Raw genomic sequence first — 25,238 nt, forward strand, 5'->3', positions numbered from 1 at the left:
ATTGAGTTGATAACAGTGATAACTGTTAGGTCTGTGTCTAGATATATTTTTTATATGTGACTGTCTAGTTGTTTCAGCATCATTTGTTAGAAAAGACTACTTTTCCCATTGTGTTGTCTTTGCTCCTTTGTCAAAGATCAATTGACTATTTCTGTGATTCTATTTCTAGGCTCACTATTCTGTTCCATTGATCTGATTGGCTCTTTTGATGCAAAGGCTGTAGTTTTTAATTACTGCTTCTATTCAAGTAGCCTTGAAGTTGAATACTGTCAGTCCTTCAACACTCTTCTTCTTCAGTATTATGTTGGATATTCTAGTTCTTTTGACTCTCCATATAAATTTTAGATTTGAATTTCTGAGTGATATCATTTTATTTTTTCTAAAGAACTTTTAAAGTATATTTCTTATAAGTCTGGTGTCTGGCTACAAATGCCTTCAATTTTTATTTGTCTGTGAAAGTCTTTATTTCTCCCTAACTTTTGAAGGATAATTTTGCAAGGCACAGAATTCTAGGCTGATGGGTATTTTCCCCTCAATGTTTTCAATATTTCATAGTATTCTTTTGTTTACACATTTTCTGAGGTGTCAGATTTAATTATTATATTTTCTCCTCTATAGGAAAAGTGTTTCTTTTCCTCTGGCTTCTTTCAAAGCTTTTTTTCTTTTTAATTTTCTGCAGCTTGAATATGATATGCCTAGGTTTTGAGGGCATTTTTTTGTTGTTGTTCTCTGAGCTTCCCAGTTCTGTGGTTTGGCATCTGTCTTTATAGGGAGGAAATCTCAGTGATTACTGATTGAAGTGTTGCTTCTATCCCTTTCCTCTTTCTTCTTCTGGTTCTACATTATGTGTATTTTATATCTTTGAAGTTTTCCCACAGTTCTTTGGTATTCTTTTCTATTATAGTTCAGTCTTTTTTTCTCTTTGTTTTTTAGGTTTGTAATCTCATACTGACATACCCTTGAGCTCAGAGATTATTTCTTTGGCTGTATCTAATCTACTAATGCCCCTATCAGAAGTAGTCTATATTTCTGTTATTTGGTTTTTCATTGCTAGCATTTCTTTCTTAGAATTTCCATCTTTTGGCTTACATAGCCCATGTTTTTATATGTTGTCTACTTATTCCATAAGGGAGCCCCTGGAATATTAATCATAGTTGTTTTAAATTCCTGGTCTGATTATCCCAACATTGCTGCCATATCTAAGTCTGGTTCTGGAGACTGTTTCTTTAAACTTTTTGTTTCAAGTTGAACACGATGTACTGTGGGGAGAGAGGAAGCATTCTATAATAACATGATTAGGCCTCAGTCTTTCAGTGAATCTGTGTCCTTGGGCTGTGAACTTTGCAAGTGCTTTTTAGCTTTTCCCTTCCCCTTGGTGGTACAGAATGGTTAGTGGGACTAGTATTGGGTATCTCCATTCCCAAACAAGTAGGTTCTGATAAAACCATTTCTGTTGAAGGTGGAACTTGTTAAGGAAAAACCAAATCCTCTGGCATATTTCAAAATGGCTCCTTCTGTCCTCCTCTCATTGGAAGCACAAGGGGATTTTCTTAGATTTTTCACTCTGAGAACCTGGTAGGGCTCCTGGAGATAAAATTCATAAGTATGGAGATCCCACTATGACTGGATTCCCTCAGTTTTTAGCTCTTGAGCTTGTCCATACTGAGCCTCCAAAAATTCACCAGTTAAAATTTAGGCTTTGCTACTCCAATACTGGTTCCCATGGATGTTACTGCTCATGGGTTTCTGCTCCAATGAGTTGATTCTATTTACCCACCTGTCTATCTCTCCACTTTAGGGGTAGAAGTTTGCCCTTTGAGCTTATTTCTCTGATGGATCTAAGAAGATACATTAATTTTTAAGTCTGTTAAGCTTTTAATTATTGTGAGGATGGAGTGATGACTATTAACCTCCTTATATGACAGACTGGAAAGCAGAAGTCTATTTGTTTTTAATAAAATTGAAATCCAGTGTTCTCAGGAGAAAAATCGTTGATAAATACATTGCTCCCTTTTCCCTTCTAGGTTCATTTCCATCTCTGTTTATAGGAATAGTGGACAGCCTGCCATTTATAATAAATAGACTATCAAGGTTTGGTAATCATTCTCAGAAAGAGGAAATATAATGAAATGGAATGATGGGGGGAAGAAATTTAAATAATACCATGATTTTACCTTCTCCCTTTGGGATGTTAAATGGAAAATGAGCACTCTTTGATATTTAGGAGCAGGGATAGGGACAGGTATCACAGGAGGAAGTCAAAGAAGACTTTCAAAGGATTCCTAAGAGTTGTAGAAGCAAGAGGTAGTATGTCCTTGGATATGTTACTAGACCTAACTGTCATATGGCCCAGTTTATAATTCTTTGTTATAAGATAGTGATGGGAGCTGTTAACCCTTAGGTAAGTACTTAAAACTAAGTACCATATAGTCCACCCAGGGTTTTCAGTACTCAAGAAAATTTTAGAATCTCTGACTCCTCCTACAAACTTTCCTATTTATTAAGTTTCCAGTTTCATTCATTAGCACAGATTCTATCATGAATTCAGTATATTGAGGAAAGAACTGTGTCACTGGAATAAAATGAGTCTGTCTTTAAAATTTTGTTATATTACACAATCACAGGGAAATAAAACTCATTTAAATGGTCTAATGAATCTTTATGATGTAAAATAATTATGGCAACTCACCTCTTTAGTGATATGGATGAAAATTTATGGAAATACATTCATTTAAACAAGCTTTTAAATAATATAGTAACAGTTAAGTTTTATTAATATTTTTCCAATATTTGAGTTAGCTTGTAATACCTTATTTGTGTTTATACTTGCTTTCTTTATTAAATACATACAACAATTTAGTTTGATTTTTGATTTGTTAAAAATATCCTACCAGTGCCTTCCAAGGGTTGACTGATAGAGATGTATGCTACAACCTGCTCACTCCAACATTTCTCTAAATAGAAGGTGAAGTTTGTGTACACTCTGTTTTTCTCTCCTGAGTAAGTGATTTATCTTTTCAAGGGCAAGGGTACATTTACTGAAGTGCTGACTTTAATTAAATATTAATATTGACTTATTCCAAGAAAGGAAGAGTGTCCCAGTTTAATCAGAGTAAGAACTATTTCAAGTCTCTACACAATTTTCAAATGGTGAAAATAAATTTTGTAAACAGAAAATATCAGGATTCTGTATGTATTGTAGTGTTAAGTTCTAGAATGTTTACACAAATTCTGATATAGATATATATGTATAAATATATATATATAAAACATTAAACTTAGTTTTTAATGAAGGATTTAAAAATAATACTCTAAACATTATAGCCAATATATAGCCATATAAACAAATATATGTAGTGAGTATTTGTTTACTCCCTATCATCTTTCAATATAATTATTTCCTATCCATATAAAGAGTTAAATAACTACTGGCTATATTTTTACAGTTGTAAATTATACATATGTACATATATCTGATATGCATGCATATATTTATATGTATATGATCCCATCAATGTATTTGTATTTCCTTGGTTTTAAAACTTTAATAATAAAAGTTACTTTATCATAGTAATATTTTGCCTCAAAATCCCTTGAAATTACATGATAATTATCTTCAATGATCTAGTTTGCATGTTGAAATAAAAGGTAGATTATTCTTTAAATGCTTTCATGAGCTTTTGTTTTATTCTTATAATTGAGCTTTATTTTCAGATTATGTTTCCTATTTTGCAGTACTACATTCACAGTCCATAAAAATATTAAGGTCATTGTTTGTATATTTATAATTCTTCCCCATGGAAAATTCATTTCTTGGAATAAAATGGAAATAATATGTCATTGTTAGCTCTGAATATAGTTTTAATTGTATCAGAATACCTGATAGAATCTTTTTAGAAAGGACAAAGCCTAATTCAAAAGTACAAATTACCCCAGGGTTAAAAAAGGTCTGCAGAAAGCCAGAGTCATGCCAGAGTAAGCAAGAAAATTTGAAAAAGACAAACATACTTCAAAATAGCAGAATGATTAGAACAAGAGAGGTTATTTTAATTAGTTTCTGAAAGAGTATTTTTAATGATTTGTAATTAACTTTACTGCAAATTTTAAAAGTCTTGATTTTAATTTCCTCCAAAAAGCCAGTATGAAATATAGGCAAAAATAAATCTTAAGAAATATTTTATTCAAGTAGTACCTTAAAATTAAAAAACAATATAAATACTCAAGTAGGTATTTGTTCTACATCACAAACTTTTTATTATGTAGTTTTATAAATGTGGCTTATATTACTTCAGGTTTATAAATTGAAATTCAGAGAAAGTAATATTTGATCATGCTATCAGAGGAGCACCAAATTAAAAAAAATTAAGTGATTTCCAATGCCTAAAACATTCTACATTTCATAAGGCAGAAATTCAAGGCTAGACCTAAATTTTATTATTACAATCTCTATCTATGTTCAATAAGATGTCATCTATAATGTGATTAGCAGTACAGTGAATATATATTTGACTACATCCTAGTCTAATCTCCTTGTAAGAAAGAGTGAGTTGGACATTAATTCATCAATGTATCTATAATAAAATAATTAGTCTTAAGAATTAGGGGCTATTTTCAATGTTTTTAGTGTGCTCAGATGGTAAGAAAGGATCACGTTTTGAAAGTTGTCCATGAACTATGCACATAATGGTTAGTATTCTCAAATTCAGTTTTTTGTGTACTTAGTCATTCAGTCATGTCTGACTCTTTGCAGTCCCATGGACTGTAGCCTGCCAGGCTCCTCAGTCCATGGGATTCTCCAGGCAAGAATACTGGAGTGTGTTGCCATTTCCTTCTCCAGGGGATCTTCCTGACCAAGGGACCGAACCCGCATCTCCTGTATCTAGTCTCCTACATTACCTGTTGAGTCATCAGGGAAGCCAATCAGTTATAGTGTAACAAAATATTCTGAACTCAGTGGTAAATCTACACAATAAGTTGATGTATGGTAAATACACACAATTAGTTAATCTAATGCATCTTTAAAAGGTATTTGTATTCATTCCAATAACCTTTACATAACCTTACTCTTTCTGACCTAAATTAAAAATTTGAAACCCAAGCATATTTAATATGCCATCTATTGTAAATACAAATATAAGATCCAATTTTTCTCAGTTGTTGAAAGAAGAATGAAGATAAGCATTTTTGGCCAGATAACAAAGTTTTTTGTGCACACTGTAAATAAGGATGTTTTGTTGTTATCTTTTGTTTTTACATTCATCATGGCTAAAGTTTCTAATTCTAGTGTGGAAAAGGGTTTAACTTTTGTTTCTTCAAATTTTTAAAAATTAAAAATATACAGATGATTTAAAATATATGTGGATTTGCATATGATTATAAAGTTGAAAATTAGTTGCTTGCTTTAGAACTTCATCCTAATCTGTATATCAACATATTTTATATAAATCAAAACAAAGAAAGCATTAGTTGAAACTGTGTAGTTTTTATTTGATTATCACAGGTTGTGAGATTAGATTTTTGGGGGATTCTTTCTTATGTAATCTCATTTTGTTATATTAATAGGTTAAAAGAAAGAATAAGTAAATACAAGTTTGAATGGTTAATTGATTTAGTGTACACCTACTAAAATTCCACTTCTCAACCTTTTTTGTTAAGTCATTTTCCTTGATTTGACCTATAAACTCTGGAGATAGTTAGGTTAAGCTGTATATTCTCTATATTTTTCTTCTTTATCTACTTTCACCTTACATCTTTCATGCTCTCATCTATTTCCATGACTTTCCCTACTGTCTGTATCTCAAACAGAATACAACACAGATATAGTTTTATAATTTAAAAAAATCTCAATAATTGTTTAGGCTACTTCCTCTTCCTTATTCTATATACTTAATCTAATATTGCTTTCTAAATACCCATTAAATTTATCTTTTTTCTTGATCTCCATTTGCTATAATTGTAATCCAAACTATCATTCACTTTTTTATTGAAATGTAGTAATAGCTCCTAAATAACAATATTGTAATTAGCCTCCAACTAATAAAAATAAATGGAAAAAAAATAACTTTTTATAATGGTTAAAAAAAACCATAACATAAAGTTTATCATCTTAACCATTTTTAAGTGTACATTTCAATAGTGTTACCTATATTCACAGTGATACAAAACAGATCTCCAGAACTTTTTCAACTTGCAATGTGAAACTCTATAGGCCTTAAACAACAAATCCCTTTTTCCTCATTCCCCTGAGCCCCTAGTAACTACCATTTTATTTTCTGTTTCTATGCGTTTGACCACTTTGTATACCTCATATAGATGGAATCAGATAGTATTTGTCTTTTGTGACTGGCATATTTCACTTAGTCTAATGTCCTTCAGGTTCATCAATGTTGAAGCATGTGACAGGATTTCTTCCTTCCTAAAACTGAATAATCAATTGCATGTATATACTACATTTTATTTATTCATTCATCATTAATGGACATTTGTGTTGTTTCAACATCTTATTATGAACAGTGCTGCTACGAACGTGGGAATACAAATATCTCTTCAAGACCTGCCTTAGATCATTTTGTATTTATACCCAGCAGGAGGATTGCTGGATCACATTGCGGTTTTTTTTTTTTTTTTTTTTTAAGAGCCTCCATACTGTTTTCCATAGCAGTTGCATGATTTGGCATTCATTCCCACCAATAGACCACAAGTATTTAAATTTCTCTATATCCTCACCAGGACCTATTTTCATTTACTTTTAATAGTAGCCATCCTAATGGGAGGGAAGTGGTATCTCATAGTGGTGCTGACTTATATTTCTCTGATGATTAATGATGGCAACCACATTTTCATGTACTTTTTTCATTTGTGTACCATCTTTGGAGAATTGTCTATTTCTTTGTTCATTTCTTAATAGGATTATTTCATTTCACTTTTTTCTTGAGTTATAGAAGTTCCAGATATTAACTCTTTATAGATAAAGATTTGCAAAAACTTTCTCCTAGCCCTTATATTGCCTTTTCATTGCTGATTGTATCCTTTGATCTGATTTTAACCAGCTGCTTTTTACAACTCTCAATTCATTATCCATAGTCTATAAAACCTAAATATAATCAAGTCATTTCACAACCTTATAGACATTCATACCTTCTCAAAACTCTCATGATAAAATTGTTGTTGTTCAGTTGCGTTGTGTCCAACTCTGACACCCCATGGACTGTAGCCCACCAGGTTCCTCTGTACATGGAATTTTCCAGGCAAGAATACTGAACTGTGTTGCCATTTCCTTTTCCAGGGTATCTTCCAACCCAGGGATCAAACCCACATCTTCTGCATTGGCAGGCAGATTCTTTATCACTGATCCAGAAGGGAAGCCCTTACGAGTCTTAGTGAACCCCACTCAGCACACAGATGAAAGTAAACCACACAAAGGTATATTATAGTCAAACTGCTGAAAATCAAATGTAAAGAAAAAATCTTGAGAGTGGCCCGAGAAAAATGACACAATACATACATGGAAACAAATATTTGAGAAGTCACTATCATTATAAACAATGGTGGCCAGGAAATAGTGGAAAATCTTTAAGATGCATGAAAGTGGTGGCCCCCCACCTAGAAGGGAGTTTTTCAAAAGACAGGCCTTCAAACCCCATGGAACAATGCTATCCTCCATTTGACTTCCATTAAATATTCATGTCATTCCCAAAGAACCTGATTTGACTGCTCACAAAACAAGCAAGAGACAGAGAGAGGCCTCTACGCAGCCATCCCCACCATCCGGGAGAGAGACCCTCTGGTAAAATTGAAAATGCTTAGAATTGTCCTACATAATCTGGCATCTATCTCCCAGACTAATACATTTATTCACCTTGAATCATCCCTTACTTTCTACCACACTGGTTTTACACTTCCACTAATGAACCTCCTAGTTGTTGTAGGTCCTTTGTGCTTTACACTCACTCTTGTTTCTCTCCTTATTCTTTGAAAAGAAAACTACATTTTTTGAGCCTCAGATGAAACATCATTTATACAGTGACATCTTCCCTGACTTATCAGCATAGACAAGTTTCTAGTTACAAATGCTCTGTGAGCTTATTTGTAGTATTTATCAAAATTATAATGGAATCATTAATCGTGCAGTTAGGCTATTATTTTTTAGATTTGTCTCCTTAAATAGAATGGAATATCCATGAATTAAAAAGCAATCATTTCTCTTCACCACTGTGTCTCCAAGCCTAGCAGAGTTCCCTGACTATTGAAATGTTCAACAGATATTTTTGTGATGAATAAAAGAAAACAGGATAAAACAAATTATCTGATTTCTATAGAGCACTCTCAGCTAGGGCACCAGCCAATGATGTCTGCTTGGGAGATATGATGCCAGGATCTGAGAATTAGGTGTTATGTTCTAGTTGATATATAGGAATAAAATATTAAGACAAAAATTTACTAGGTTTAAGGATGCAGCGTGTGAAGGGTAGAGGAAAATCACAATGGAATATAAACCAGGAGTCAGGGACCAGGCAAAATTCAAAATTGATTTGGGAGTAAGGCTAATAAAAAAGTGACAAGGTCCTAGGAAATCTGTATGAATGAAATTGAAGAGCAGTTTGCCTGAGTTTACTGACCTTGAGAAAAATTTAGGGTAGCTGAGTGGGATAAAGCATGATTTCAAGGGAAATAAATGTTATCATGTTCAAACACATGGGCCAAGACAAGGACATAACTACTTATTCATGTCTTCAAAGTTAAAATACATGCTTTAGTTATATTAGTTATATATCTCCCTCTACTATAACTATCATGTTTTCCCTGTGAGTTTCACATTCTTTGTATTACTTTACAACAGGTATTTCTAATACTTCTGGGAATGCATTAAAAGTCAATCATGTAGACTGAAGCAATTTAAAAATTATTTATTGGACCAAGAGACTCCTGCTAGTTTTAATTAGAGGTCTAGTGCTTCCAACTAGGAATATATGTAGTTACCTGTCAGAAACCATATCTCCCTATGACCAAGGAACATGGCTTGTTTTTTCTCTCTCTAAATGGTGGAATTTAATTACAGTACATTGTTCAGTGCTCTGAACTTTACAACAATATTCTACTAAATCTTTGTAATCATTTAGATCAGGACTACCAGGACTTATAGAGAAGGAAACGGCAACCCACTCCAGTACTCTTGCCTGGAAAATCCCATGGAGAGAAGAGCCTGGTAGGCTACCATCCATGGGGTCTCAAAAAGTCGAACATGACTGAACGACTTTACTTACTTACTTACTTACCAGGACTCGATGGCAGTTTTACTTTCTAATCATGACTATTATTTTCATTTGTGTTACTCTAATAAAGGAGACAAATTTTTATAAACAGAAATAAAAATTTTAACACTCTTTTCTAGGTGATATTTGATACAATATTGTACAAAAAGATTTTTGTCTTATTTCATGAAGCCACCTTTTACTCTTTGAAATGCCAGCATCTGACAGTTGTGAACTCCTTACTTTGTTGAACAAGCTCTAACCCAAGGAAAATACCAAAAGTATACCAGTGATTGACCTTTAAACAAGCCTTGCCTTGTATTGCAATGTCTAAGTCTCCGTTGCGGAACTCTTCTCATAGGATTTTTTTCTATTATAAATTATCATATAAGTAATGCATAGCTTTTGAACTTTCAAATAATGTTACATTCTGTTTATATTAAAATATCAGACTAAGATGTAATTTGAGGGTCCAACAGTTACATCACTTAGTCACCATGCAGGTACTGTGGGTTTTTTCTTCCCAGTGGTTCTTGTTTTGGTCAATATCAGGTATATAGAAAAACAAATTGACCAAGTTCTAAGCCTTATACTTCTTTTGTTTTAACACCAATTAAGTATGCACTATTTTAGACAAATCAATTTCCTTCTCTGTGTCTCAGCTTCCTGTCAGTAAAATGCAGAGTTTTGAATAACAACCTGGTGAGCTTCCTTGCTGCCATTCAGTTATGCATTTTCAATGCAGATGATTTTGTCTTGAATATGCGGCCAATTGTTTCTTTGGGAGGTGGCATCTTAGATATAATAGTTTGTGGTTCTCTGAAGGGGCATCATATATAAACAGACACACAGTAAACCTATGGTATTAAAATTCCATAGACGGAAAGGTGTGAACAACAAGAGTATGTTTAGAAAGGTTTCTTAAGAGGGAGTAGCTTTTTTAAGTTGAGAAAAAATGTTTCTTGCATTTATGTGCTTCTTAATTCATGGACTCAGGCTAAATTATTGCTACAACTCCTTTTAGTACTTTTCCATAGAATCATTATGTGAGTCATACACACAGATGTTCATAGTGATTATTTTATGCGCCATGTTTGTTTGCATATAGACATTGCTTGTATATTTCAGTCTTCAGCCCTGCATTTCTAGGTTATTATTTCCAAGAAACGACTTGAATCCTAAAGAAAAGTACCCTCAGGAATGTTTATACAGTGAAAAGAAGATTTTCTAGCTTTGTAATAAATATTCTCTTACTGCTGAGAATTATTGGACTATGTAAACTCTGAATTATAAGGTATGATTTAAAACAGAGCAAACAGTTTAGCATGATTCAAGTTACTCTATAAACATTTAGGAGCAGTTTCTTACATTTTTAAATATTATATACAAAATATACCAATAAAATGAGTGCTCTTTCTCATGTTTAAATCCAATACTTTGACAACAAAACAAGCATATGTGGTTGTTTAAATAAATTTAGCACAAAATTTTCTCTTTTAATTTCCCTTTGCTTTTCATGAAACAAGTTAAAACAGCAAAGTGAATATAAGCAAATGACCCCGGATAATAACAGACATTATCAAAGGTTTCAAACAGATATTTTCACAGACTGACAAAATTGTTACCAGTATGGTTCCAAAGAGTAGCTAAGCCTCTACTGGCTGCAAACTGCAACCTGCAGATATTTAGAAAGGTGGTCCATGTCAACTATTACTTTCCCAATCCTGTAGGAAGCCTTAATTGCAGTCCTCACACTGTCTCACTTTAATTTATTGACCAAATGGGAATTTCCAAAGACAAACAAAAATTAACTCATCAATGGCAATAAGGTAACACTTTCTAAATTTTAGACTAATGAACAAAAATGTCTAAGGTACAGTCAATTAAATAGATAATTAAATTTCCCATAATATTGTGATGATATTTTGCACACACACGTACACACACACATACAGGTATAAAATACCCATATAGTACATAAGGAGTGGGGTATGTAAGAATAATGATCTCCCAAAGATATCTATAGCTCAAATAGTAAAGAATCTGTCTGCAATGCAGGAGACCCAGGTTCAATCCCTGGGTCAGGGAGATCCCCTGGAGAAGGGCATGGCAACCCACTCCAGTATTCCTGCCTGGAGAATTCCACAGACAGAGGATCCTAGCAGGCTACAGTCCATGGGGCTGTAAAGAGTTGGTTACGACTGAGCCACTAACACACAGAGATATATAGGTTCTAGTCTTTTGAACCTGGGAATATGTTATATTATATGGCAAGGAGGAATTTGAGTTGCAGATGAAATCATGGTTGCTAATCTGCTGATCTTAAAGAGATGATCGTGGATTATCTGGTGGGTCTAGTGTAATCACAAGGGTTCATAAATGGAGAAGAGGGAGGTAGGAGAATTGAATTTGAGAGACAGCATCAAGAGAAAAACTCAACTGGCCATTGCTGGCTTTGAAGATGAAAAGGAGCTACATCAAGAACCAAGAGCAGCCTCTAGAAGCTGGAAAAGACAAAATGTGAATTCTCTCCTAGAGCCTCTAGAAAGGAATGCAGCCCTGCCAGTTGGATTTTAGCTCAGTGAGACTATATCAGACTTCTGGGCTCCAGAAATAAGGTTTTAAATATGAATATAAATATGATATAATTATATAATTATTATATAATATAATATTACATTTTTATAATATATTATTTATTTTATTTTATTTTATTTATTTTATATATATTATTATTTAATATATATTATATTATATAAATAAAATATAATATAAAATAAAAATAAAATATATTTATAAATATAGATATAATAAATATAAATATATAAATATAAATACATATAAAAAATTTGTTACAGCCCAATAGAAAACTAATTAATGAAGTAAAATATTCCAAGATTATAAATGTATTACTAAGGGCAAATTAACTGCAAAAAAATTAGAAATGATGCTTATGCCTTCAAAAATTATGCTTATTTCATTAGAAATACGGTACAGCAGAGTAGCTCTGTAGCTCAGAACCTTTTAAGTTTTATTTTTATTTCATTTTAATTCCTAGTTCTACCAAATTCTCAGTGGGTAACCTTAACCAGTTGGTTAATATCTGTGGCTTCATTTTCTCATCTTGATGGTGGATGAAATAATTTTACCTCAAAAATTAGTTTAAATAAATACATCTGATATTATAATCAGTAGTAACTGACACAGAGAAAATCCTATGTGTATCTTTCCTATTGTTTTTACTATATTATTTGATATTTGTGCTATTATTATTCTGAGATACAGAATAATCTTTAGCTTTTAGTAACATAAAAACTAAGCTGATAGTGTCCAGCTTAGCTTTTATGCTATTGAATATATTTTATATTATAAAGACATTTTTGGTTTCAGTATTATACATCAAAGAATCCTGATAGAAAGTTTTAGCCCTTGATTATTTGTATAGATCTATTGAGGGAAATTTTTAAGGGGATAGTTGGCAACAATATCATTATCATAGGTGAAACATGAGCAATTCCAGATATCTTCCTTTGTCTGACTTACTAATGTGAGTATCTTCAACATGAATTTTGTATATCAGAAATAAACATGGGAAATTATCATTTTTAAATCATGTGGTGGTGGGTATTCTAAAGTTAAATTAAAAAGCACTAGACCTCAAGGATCTTGTTCTTTCTTTGAAAATATGTAATGATTTTATATATTTCTATATGTCTATGTGTATCAAACACCTAAAATTCATCCATTATTTGCTTTCTCTGTGTTATATTTCTATTAAACACGGCTATCGGAAAAATGCTTATGCTTAGTATTTCATGCAGTGGTTTGTGTAAAGATGACAATGTATACCTAACATAAGATAAACTTCTCTTTTATTTACCCTCTCTTTACAGGGAAGTGTTGATGTTAGTGATTTTTTTAACAGTGCAACATGGTCCCCTTTAATATATTTATGCCACCACAAATTCACTTATATCAGACAACCTCAGGGAAAGGAGAACATACTGCACATTGCTCAAAGCAACACAAAACCACTGAGATGTAAAAACAAGATATCTAATGATGGGTTTTATCTTAAAAATAAAGTTACTGTTTTATGGAGAAAAAAAACAAACACTACAAAAACTTAGTGCTTCTTTTCTAATCTCTAAAATGAAATTAGATTAAATATTCCTATCTCCATCTCATTTTTTTTAAGCCTGTTCTTATTATATATGATGAAAGGATGTTTTGCAGGGATAATCATGTCAAACAGAGGAAGGCAATCCTTGAGAGACTCAGCAACTCATGGAGCTGGAAGGACTTTGAAAGTCATCAAATCCACACACACTCAACTAAAATTCAACAATATATTGAGCAAACTATTAAAATTTATATCACTTTTCATGTTCAGGATATTAGAGAACTCAAATACTAATGTCTGTGTATGACATATCCCTTTTAGCTTGACTATTTATAGTTGAAGTAAAAAATACTAGATTGGTTAGCTTTGTTTAAAAAAAATCATGGCTTTTAGATTATTTTCAGGCTTTCCTTTCTGTTTATTTTTTAATTAGATAAGAGGAATACTTTTATTCTTTGTTGCTTAGGTTACAGTGTCCAACATCTGGTCTTTCCCGCCTCAGTCTTTGTTTACTTCAAGCTTCTAAAAAACGTATTGACAGAGATTTCCTTGGTGGTTCAGTGGTTAAGGGGTGCAGGTCCGATCCCTGGTCAGGGAACTAATATTTCACATGCTGTGGAGCAACGAAGTGCTCTAGAGCCCATGAGACACAATTAAAGAGCTGTGGGCACAACTACTGAACTTGCATGCTCTTGAGCCCCTGTGCCACAACTAGAGAATCCATGCATGGTAACAAAGGATCCCATGTGATAATATCCCACATATCACAGCTAAGGCCCAACAAAGCAAAAGAGAGAAAAAATAAAGAAAGGAAGGAAGGAAGAAATAAAAAATATACTGACTACAATTCCTTCTATTTTAAAGGGAAACATTTGCTCCTATTCTCATTATGAAAGTGAAAGTTGCTCAGTCGTGTCCGACTCTTTGTGACCCCATGGCTATACAGTCCATGGAATTTTCCAGGCCAGAATACCAGAGTGGATAACCTTTCCCTTCCTCAGGGGATCTTCCCAACCCAGGGATCGAACCCAGGTCTCCCTCATTCCAGGTGAATTCTTTACCAGCTGAGCCACAAGGGAAGCCTGTGTATTCTCATTAGATATCACCAATTTACAATGATAAATAAATCTTATCCTTGAATGTATTTGACATTCACATCCAAGTTTGGCAAAAACAAGAATCTAACGAAGGTGATAATTGTGGTGATTGTGATGATTGTGCAGATGGTGATTGCAGCAATGAAATTAAAAGACGCTTACTCCTTGGAAGGAAAATTATGACCAACCTAGACAGCATATTAAAAATCAGAGACATTACTTTGCTGACAAAGGTCCGTCTAGTCAAGGCTATGGTTTTTCCAGTGGTCATGTATGAATGTGAGAGTTGGGCTATAAAGAAAGCTGAGTGCTGAAGAAATGATGCTCTTGAACTGTGGTCTTGGAGAAGACTCTTGATAGTCCGTTGGACTGCAAGGAGATCCAAGCAGTCCATCCTAAAGGAGATCAGTCCTGGGTGTTCATTGGAAGGACTGATGCTGAAGCTGAAACTCCAATCCTTTGGCCACCTGATGCGAAGAACTGACTCATTTGAAAAGACCCTGATGCTTGGAAGGATTGGGGGTGGGAGGAGAAGGGGACGACAGAGGATGAGATTGTTGGATGGCATCATCGACTCGATGGACATGGGTTTGGGTGGACTCTGGGAGTTGGTGATGGACAGGGATGCCTGGCGTGCTGCGGTTCATGGGATCGCAAAGAGTCGGACGCGACTGAGTGACTGAACTAAACTGAATGAAGGTGAGAAAATTTTTTTTCCATTTTGTTTTTTTTCTAGTGATAAATCAGTCAAACTACATCTGAGATGCTCACTTAGGGAAAGAGTAAAGCCTGTTTATTATCCGAAACTGGGTTGTCACAGCTGAGTCTCTCTGTTTTTTAATTTCTTTTGAGTATATTTAAATGTAAAGTTGATTTCAAAGGGAAAAAAAAAATCAATTCAATTCTTCTTAAATACAGTTTAGCTGGAGAGATCAGGGAAGCATAGCTGAATAACACTTTGAAAATTCTGCAGTATTATTCAGAAAATAGGGTATGACAAAGTTCTTACCAAAAGAAAAATACAGACATTTCTATTCTGGCAATCTTAGGGATGGAAAATGGGTTGAGAAGGCAGTGTAAACTGAAAAAGATATGTTAAAACCTTTGTGTCCTGAAACGTGGGTGCTACAGATGTTTCCTAAATGAAATGATATTGATTCAGCTTTAATGTGAATGTATATGATACAGGTTTTCCAAAAGACATTCATGATTATAATTTAAAATATATGGAAGAAGTGGTAAACACCTTTTTAGTATTTCTCCATTTGTTGTCTAGCTTGTAAACACAGCACTAAGAAACTAATATGTGTGTGTTACAAAAATGTATTATATATAGGCAGTTTTAAAAATTACAGTGAAGTTTGATAATTGGCGTGAAAGTCATAAGGTTACCTTCTATTCAGTGTAATCACCAATTCAAGGAATATCTTTCAATATTCATCTTATAAATATTATTGAGGCTTTCAGATGCTAATACACATCTTTCAGTTTTTTAAGGACATCTAACAAAAATTCTGCGGATACCATGGGAATAAACAATAAAATTAAGCATTATTTTGAAATGTAATAGAAATGCTTCTAAAATAACTATAAGTAAGCCTGCCTTAAATGGTATATTTTTCTTAAGTTTATTGCAAAATTTTAGTGAACCAAAGTCAAATAGGCACTTACAGACTCTAAATTCACCATCCCTAAAATGTGATCTTCAGTTATTGTCTGTAAGTTGGGAACACCTACTGGCTAATTCTTTTAAAAGGTCTTATTTGCATATTTTTGGAGAAGATAATAATATGACATTAAATAAACTTCCACTAATCCAATGAGATACAGCCCCAAAATCTGTTACACTGAATTGAAATAGATGTCAAACACCACTTCCCAGTGATTTTTCCTCCAAAATTCCTTGGAGTCCCACCCCCTTATGTTATAATCTGACATTTCTCTAAAATGTTCACATCCTGAAAGGCTTTAGAAATAGGAACAAATCTTTTATTACTATTCTGTGTTTCATTTTACAAATGAATGCTTCTTTACTCTAGTCAGAGTTAGTGCAAGGAAGAAAATGAAAGTAATAATATATTATCTGAAGTGACCTCTCAATTATATATGAAAAAAGATCAATTGCATCCATTACAAAGGGCCAGATGATTGAGAGGACTCACAAGCCTCCATAGGATGTACTGACAAAAAGCTTTAAGAAAAGCAAAGAGCACAGTACAGCAGGAAAAATACTGTACCACCATAGACGGTCTAACATTTCCAGGTTCAGCCCACTGCAGAACATCTGCAATTCCTTTCTCAATTGCAGATGTCTTCTGTCTTTAGATTATAAGCCAACAAGACATATCTAAGGCTTCTTGTTTTCAGAGTTGCTCACTCAAAACTTTACAACAGTATTTTTTTTTTACACCCTACTGACTACATAGCTAAGACCAGGCTCTGTAGATTGAACCAAGCATAAGCCATCAATTCATCTCCAAATAATGTAGAGAATTTGGCACTAGGCACCTGTATGAGAGATTCAAACTGTAAACTGCCCTTTATCAATAACTAACACATCTTCATTCTTATCAAATGTCGGTACCAGACTTCCAGGGATTCCTGGAGATAAGCACAGAGTTGATCAACTGCAGGTGAAAGACAACTGCATCTTACACATGACTGGTAGTTTCTTCATTTCTCCAAAGAGAAAACAAAGAGGCAGAACCAGTAATCAAGCTTATTGAGAGAGAATTAAGACCCATCAGTTGGCATCTAGCCTTGAATCTACTAATGGAACACACAATCTCTTAGGAGAAAAAAATTGCACACTTGGTTAAAAGTAAACAGACTTTAGATTCAGGGTTCTTTTGACCAGAGAGATAAATATTTGCAAAAAGAGTGAGGGCCTTTGTGCTTTTCCCATTCTGAAAGCAATAGGTAGGCCAAGAAAAGAAAATAGAAAGAAGAAGAGGAGAAAAAGAGAGTGACTAACAGTGGGAGGAAGAGAGCAGAGAAGAGAAAAGGAAAGAGGAACAAGAATCTAATTTATGCAAAATTGTAGATGTCCAATAAAATGTCCATCTTTTGGCAATTCCAAGTGGATTCATGTCAAAATGGGAAACAATCTCACAAATTCCAGGAATGATTTATAAAGGTAGAATATTAACTATTAAAACACAAAGGATGCTTTAATATTAACTATTAAAACACAAAAGGATGGGGCTAAAGTGGTAGTAGGAATCTCAGTTTTCCATTGGACTCAATTCCCCATCTGTGGGGCTTGTAGTTTAAGAGGCTATAGTATCCATACAGGTACTTAAAATAGTTTTTGGGGTGGAAGGGAATCTGCACAGGTTAGAACACATTGAAATTCAACTAAAATTCAACTCTTACTTTTACAAAAAGAAAAAAAAAAGACGTAGGCCAAATCATGATGCTGAGGAAACAAAATGCCTGCTAATGGCAAATGAATAATCTCTATAAAAATTATGTAGGCCAGGTAGAGAAAATGTCTTTCCAGACCTTGTTCACAGCTTCTTACTTTTCCATTTTCCCTTGCCTTATCCAAATAACACAATATGCTTCCAATGTAAAGCTGTCTGTTCATTGCTTTTAAACATTGGAGACTTTATTTGTTCTTGATCTCAAGTTTATAGACAAAGAAATGCACTTACTGTGGTAGGCTTCTGGGTCATTGAGGGTCCACAGTATTTCTTGAGCAAAACTGAAAAGAAAACATATTTTTTTCTAAGATGGAGGAAAACATAACTGACAATATACCAAGTTGTCTTTTACTTTTCCACTTGTTGTTTTAATAGTTGAGTTAAAATATCCTTCTTTTCATTTTAAGACATAACACATAATCACATGATGGCACTGGAGTGGTACAGCCATTTACATTTGCTCTGGCCGGACATGCATCTCTTCTATAATTTTAACACAAGTTGGGATAACTCATGTGAAGTATCACTCTACAATGAAAGAAACTCGTTATAGAGCAGAGGCAGCTTTCTCCACACGTATTCAGTAGAGACACCTTCTTAAATCCTTGTTTAAAAGATGCATTCAAAGTATGAAAATGAATCAGAAACATGGCCTTCTGAAGCAGCTCCTTATCACAATGCTCTTCATCTTTCTCTGCTATCTGAAGGCCAGCTTACTACTTCAGTGAGTGTTTTGAGTGCTTACCATTTCTTTCCCTTCCTTTCTGGTATTGGCTCTCACCAATGAGGTGTGTAAGGAACATCAAACTTATTTACTTTTCTTCTGGTTATTATAGATCTTGAGGAAATTCCAATTTCTTTCAGCTAACTCACAGTGGAGTGGCTATAAGGAATAAAAAATCCTAACATCCTTTACATTGACCCAGGGTCCACAATATTCAGGATATAGATGATCTTGGATCATTGTGGTAATTCACAATTTCTACTCCTGTTGGTAGTAAATCTTAATAGATGCTCCTATGTATTTTAGCTATAAATAGGTTCATCAGTTTGAATCTAGGTGTCAAGAATTTGTAGAGCATCCAGTGCGAAAGATATCAAGAAAAGAGACCCTCTAAGGGCCCAGCTCTCATACATCAAGACACCCTAAGGGTGTAAGGGCATATTTGTGCATGTGTGTGCTCAGTCACTCAGTCGTGTCCAACTCTTTGTGATCCCATGCACTGTAGCCTGCCAGGCTCCTCTGTCCATGGGATTTTCCAGGCAAGAATACTGGAGTGGGTTGCCATTTCCTACTCCAGGGGATCTTCCCAACCCAGGCATCAAAACTGCATCTCCTGCATCGGCAGGTAGATTCTTTACCACTAGCACCACCTGGGAAGCCCCAAAAGCATATTACCTGACATCAATTCTCTTGCTTATCTATCCATTTAGCAAGCATTTACTTAGTGCTCACTATGTTGTAGGCACCCTTATAGGTACTGGATGTATTGTATGCCTTCATGGAAGTTATATTCTGGTGGTAGGAAATATTAAAAAATAGAAATAATATGAATTATTTAGAGAGAAGTAGAGAAGAGAATTAGAATTGAGTTGGAGGATTAGAAGTTATTGAGCAAGAAAGACCATTTTGAGATCAAAATTAATAAAATGCCTGTTTTGTAGGGACCAAGAGTTGTGTTTTGGGGAAGAAGAGTATTCACACACAGGGAACCACATGGCAATGTGGGTTACTGAAAGCTTAAACTTTCATGGCATTGTTGCTTTGCCTGAGTCAATAATAGCATACCCATACAAGAGCTTGACAAATTTGTTCATAGGAATTCTGCATGTTTCTTCATTTTTAATCTTTAAAACTATTTGGGAAAAAATTATATTTTTTAAAACTATCACCACTATGAAACAATTCAAATCTTGAAGTAAATAGAATAAGCCAAAGATCCAAAATTTCACTACCTCAGTTTAAGTGTAATTTTAAATTTGGCCATGTTTTTAAGGAAGTAAAGAGAATGAAGACATGTGTGTACCTGAGTTATTTAAGGTTTATTGTTGTAAGTAACAGAAAATAATATGAGGATCAGATTGGTGGCTGATACTAGCACCAAGAATGAGGAGTAGAAACACCTCATCCAGAGTCACTATAAATAGAGTTCCCACAGTGAAAAGAACAAAGCTATCAGGGAAGAGACACTTTAAAGAAGAGTTACACAGGTAATCCACAAAGGCACATGTCTAGCAAAATGAGCCACAAACACAGAGGAGAACTTCAATCAGAAAATGGTATTCCGGTAGTAAAAAGTATAGATGGCCACAGAGATTCCCTGGGAGAAATGTCTTGTGAGCACCTATATGAATACTTGGAAAGTGACTGAGCTGACCAAGAATATATAAACTTCTTCCAATGAAGAGCTCATGTAGAATAAAGGACATACTTGTCCAGGTACAAGGAACCAGTGTTTGCTGCCTTAATCAATGCTTAGTAGGGGAGCAAAAGGCAGAGATAGCAATCCCTTCATTATCTCAGAATACAGCCACAGATCAGAACATATATTCAGGTCCTATAAGAATTATGAAGCAGCAAGAGCCTGCACCTTTCCCCAAGTTCTTTGAAAAGGTTAATAGTTGATGATGAAAGTGAAGGAAGAGAAAAGAGAGGCTGGGGCATATAGGTATTCAGAATATTGATTGTATACAATGTGGATAAGATGAAGTACATGGCAAATTGCAGCAGAGATAATTTTTGAAGCCTGGATAAACTGTCCTCCAATGACTTGCTCCAAATAGTACCAGTCCTGGCTACCAAACCAGTTACTGCTGCTGCCGCTAAGTCACTTCAGTCGTGTCCGACTCTGTGCGACCCCATAGACGGCAGCCCACCAGGCTCCCCCGTTCCTGGGATTCTCCAGGCAAGAACACTGGAGTGGGTTGCCATTTCCTTCTCCAACACAGGAAAGTGAAAAGTGAAAGTGAAGTTGCTCAGTCATGTCCAACTCTTAGCGACCCTGTGGACTGCAGCCTACCAGGCTCCTCTGTCCATGGGATTTTCTAGGCAAGAGTACTGGAGTGGGTTGCCATTGCCTTCTCTGGGCTATCAAACCAGTTACAGACATGATAAAATTCCACCTCAAGCAGGAACTGGGTAGTCCAGTAATTGAAATACAGATAAAACTAGTGGATAACATTCTCAAATCTCAGGACACCAAAGCAACAAACGAAGAGAAGATAATAGTGATCACCAACAGAATGAAAAGCTTAACAAGGGTGTCTTGCTTCTCACAGGACAACTGCAAAAGTCTCAGCTAAGTCACCTTGACATCAATGGCTGGGCAATAGGTTACCCTCTGATAAATAGCAGCACAGCAGTCCTTAGGAATCTGCTCTTCTAAAACAGGAATTTCGAAAACACACTTGTTTTTTGACTGAGAGGCATGGCATGTGGGATGTTCGTTCCCTAACTAGGGATCAAACTTGCAACCCCTGCAGTGGAAGTGCAAAGTCTAAACCACTGGAATACCAGGGAAGTCCTGAAAACATATTACTAAGGTTTTAAATGACAAAGTGCATTTAATTGAGTAAAGAGAAGTAATAAGAGGTCCATGATTACTAAAATGAACAAGAAAACATAGTGGGGAGATTTATGAATGGAATGAAACACTTTCCGCTGGTTGTGGAGCCTTATATTATGAGTCTTCAAGTTTCAGCAGCCCTGAGCCACAGGGAAAAAAATTAGACTGTCTAGATTCCATAGACAACAGCCAAAAGAACCAACAATTTCTAACTCAACTCTGCCCCTATACTTTTCTCACATAATGTTTTTAAAATCTTTTAATTTATTCTTTAAAATCTAAAGTAGTGATGTTATTAAAAAGTTAAACCTAATTGTCACTAGACTACTAGTTGAGATTTCATATTTTCTTATATATGATCAGAATGCATGATGAGATAATTTTTAAATTTGGAATTGCCTTTAATTTGTTGCTATAATCAGGCTCTAACAGAATTTCTCAAACTTTAATATGCATATCAATTACTCAGGGATCTTGTTAAAATGCAGATTCTGTTTCAATAGGATTAAAATCAACCAATGCTGAATTTCCAACAAGCTCCCTGGTGATACTCATGCTCTTGATCCAAGGATCATATTCTAAATAGCAAGGACTTAGACTTGACTTTTACCATTCCAATCTAAAGCTTGTTCATCTGATAGCTTTCCTTTTAGTAAGCAAAGTCAGACCTGGGGACGATGTCAGAAACAAAAATAATAGTTTGAGAATAAATATCTCATACCCTAGTCAAAATTGAAAAAACAATCCTGAATAGTGTTTTTCTTACAGTCAAATTGCTAGTTCTATACAGATGTAAATAGGTTATTCTTTGTATGCCATAAACTTGTCTTAAACAGTTTGTAATATTTTTTAATTAACATGTAGCAAGAAATAGGCCTCTGAAAGTTGAGAACCACAAAACAATAAAAGAAGTAAACCCTTTTGTTGAAAAGCTCCAATTCCCATGTCAATGTCTCAATCACAGCCTAATTGTAACCCAATTAGGAAAATTAAGATAAGTAGAAACAGCTGGAACAGAGGCACTCTGAGGGAAGTGAACCCTCTGCACTCATTATTTGATGGAGATCATTACCCAGCTCTACATACAGTGTGTGATATTTAATATGCTTGGGCTAATTTGTATCTGAGAAGAATAAGAACACCTATGTAAAGAAATGAACTGGCCTATTAGCTCTGATTCTTTAAACAGTCTATTATCTGAGATTTCAAGTGCAGTCATGTGATAAGCCTGGGAAATACTGCTAGTCCTCTTTCGATCTTTCTCCATAGCATTCCCCTTCTACTTTTTGATCATGGTATTATATTCATCCTATGAATCTTGCAACCAAAAATGCATGGTTGACAACACTGAGACGTCCATTTTTTCACTTTTACATGTGGCTAGTGTTAAAAAGAGAATAAAGCCTTGCTTTGATTTTTATATTGGTAGTTACATAACTATATAGTCTTCCTATTCAAGGAACTCATACATATTGAAACAAAAACCCCACATTGTTATAGCATGTTGCTTAAAAACACACATTAAGCATCACAAGGAGAATTTTTTTTCTTTTATTGTGTTTAAATGAAATAAAGGTTAGGTAAACCTATAATTGTGACCGTTTCACAATATATTTAAGTCAAGCCATCATGCTGTACACCTTAAACTTCTATCATTATATATATCAATTACCTCTCAATAAAATTGAAAAATAAAGAATACATGTTAAGCAGTTGTAAGTAATGACATGCATTCCAAGACTTACTTTCCTCATGTACAAATAATGGGCAATAACAATGAGGAAAATGTGGAAACAGTGTCAGATTTCATTTTCTTGGGCTCCAAAATCAAGATGGACTGTGACTGTAGCCATGAAATTAAAAGATGCTTGCTCCTTGGAAAAATAGCTATAACAAACGTAGAGAGTGTATTAGAGGGCAGAGATGTCACTTTATCAACAAAGGTACATATAGTCAAAGCTATGGTTTTTCCATCAGTCATGTATGGATGTGAAAGTTGGACCACAATGAAGGCTAAGTACTGTAGAATTGATGCTTTTGAACTGTGATGCTGAAGAAGACTCTTGAGAGTCTCTTGGACTGCAAGGAGATGAAAACAATCAATCCTAAAGGAAATCAACCTTGAATATTTGTTGAAAGGACTGATGCTGAAGCTGAAGCTCCAATACTCTGGCCACCTGAAGTGAAGAGCTGACGCACTGGGAAAGACCCTGATGCTGAGAAAGATTGAGAGCAAAAGGAGAAGGGGGTGACAGAGGATGAGATGGATGGACGACATCACTGACTCAATGGACATGGGTTTGAGAAAACTCAAGGAGATTGTGAAGGACAGGGAAGCCTAACGTGCTGCAGTTCACGAAGTTGCAAAGAGTCAGACACAACTGAGTGACTGAACAACAATAAACAGCGCATATCTCATAGGACTGTTGAGATGATTAAGTGAAAATAATTCATGTAAAACATGGATTGTGCTTTACTAATGTAACTACTCAGTAAGTATTCATTATATTTATGCATGGGGACCCAACACTTTGATTATTATGATTCATAATCTCTCTCCTTCAAGGTCAACTCCTAGACAAGTAAATTCACTGTCATTTATAGATTGTCCAGTGTGTATATACAGAACATCTCACCATCCCAGGAGGTCCATCTGCAATTATGCTGTGGAGTACATGAAAACAAGTAAAATAAATGACAGGAACAAAGAATATTTCTGATAGGTAAGTAAGTAATATGAATATAAACTAAAATATCAATGAAGACAGGTTCATATTCTCTTGGTGTGTTTCCATTTCAAATGGAAATCCCAAACCATTACATTTTCTTGCCTATCGTGTTTAGTTTTTATCTATAGTTTCTGCATTTTGAGTGGACAGACTAAGTACACATAATAGTGCAATATAATGCATGATATCTAAAGACTACAAAGTCCTGACCCCCTTTTACACACATACACACACACTATTCAGCTACATATTAATGGGAAATGTAACTAAATAAAAAAGGGCCCTAAGTAAAGTCTGGTAAATCTGAACTGTGTCTATACAATACTAATATTCAATTTTATAAAGGCTGAAAAACTACTCATCATCGTGGGAGGTAGGATTGCTTCATGGAATCAATCAGTGATTGGCTGAGTTCACTGATCAATTCAATCAACTTATTTTGTGTGATAACTCTGGAGGGGGAGTCTGCCAGGGTTAGCAATGTCAAGCACCACTCTGGTTTACATGGGAATGATAGTCCCTTACCATTTTAGGGTTGGGGATTGTTCTCAGATTCTATAAGAAAATAAGCTGGCTATATTTTGTAAAACTTGTAAAAAGAAATCAAAAGAAGATGAGTTCTCTGGTACATATGTAATGTGCTACATCCACAGGATAAATGGGCTAAATTCTATTTCTGATATAGCAATCTCAGACCCAGAAGATTAAAAATAATATATTCATGACTGTGACCAGATTTGCATTAATATAGCTAAAGGTAAAATTTTACCCCTTGTGTTTATGCTTCTAGACAATCTGGTACTTAATTTGGTGGGGGTGGGGTTCTATTTCCAATATCCCCAGGGGATATGCATATATAGAAAGTTCAGCTACTTAAAAGTGACATGGAAGCAGTTCTGCAGACATTTTATGACTAATGAAAACACATACACACAAAAGCAGTTTCTAACTAGCTAAGCCTGACAAGTTTAGATTTATACTCCACAAGCCTGATTATTTATAGTCCATTTATTTCCATACTAATTATAGAACAACCAAATAGTCAGG

General features: G+C 34.5%; 1 long non-coding RNA gene across 1 annotated transcript in view; it reads right to left on the reverse strand.

The window, feature by feature from the left end:
* LOC122705612 overlaps nucleotides 1–25,238 on the reverse strand; it is a 577,195-nt gene that overhangs the window by 401,207 nt on the left and 150,750 nt on the right. The window contains exon 2 of the long non-coding RNA XR_006344160.1: nucleotides 18,128–18,177. This is a non-coding gene — a long non-coding RNA (uncharacterized LOC122705612). The remainder of the gene's footprint in view (nucleotides 1–18,127; nucleotides 18,178–25,238) is intronic.

Source organism: Cervus elaphus, chromosome 12 (assembly GCF_910594005.1).
Source record: "Cervus elaphus chromosome 12, mCerEla1.1, whole genome shotgun sequence".
Lineage (NCBI taxonomy): Eukaryota > Metazoa > Chordata > Mammalia > Artiodactyla > Cervidae > Cervus > Cervus elaphus.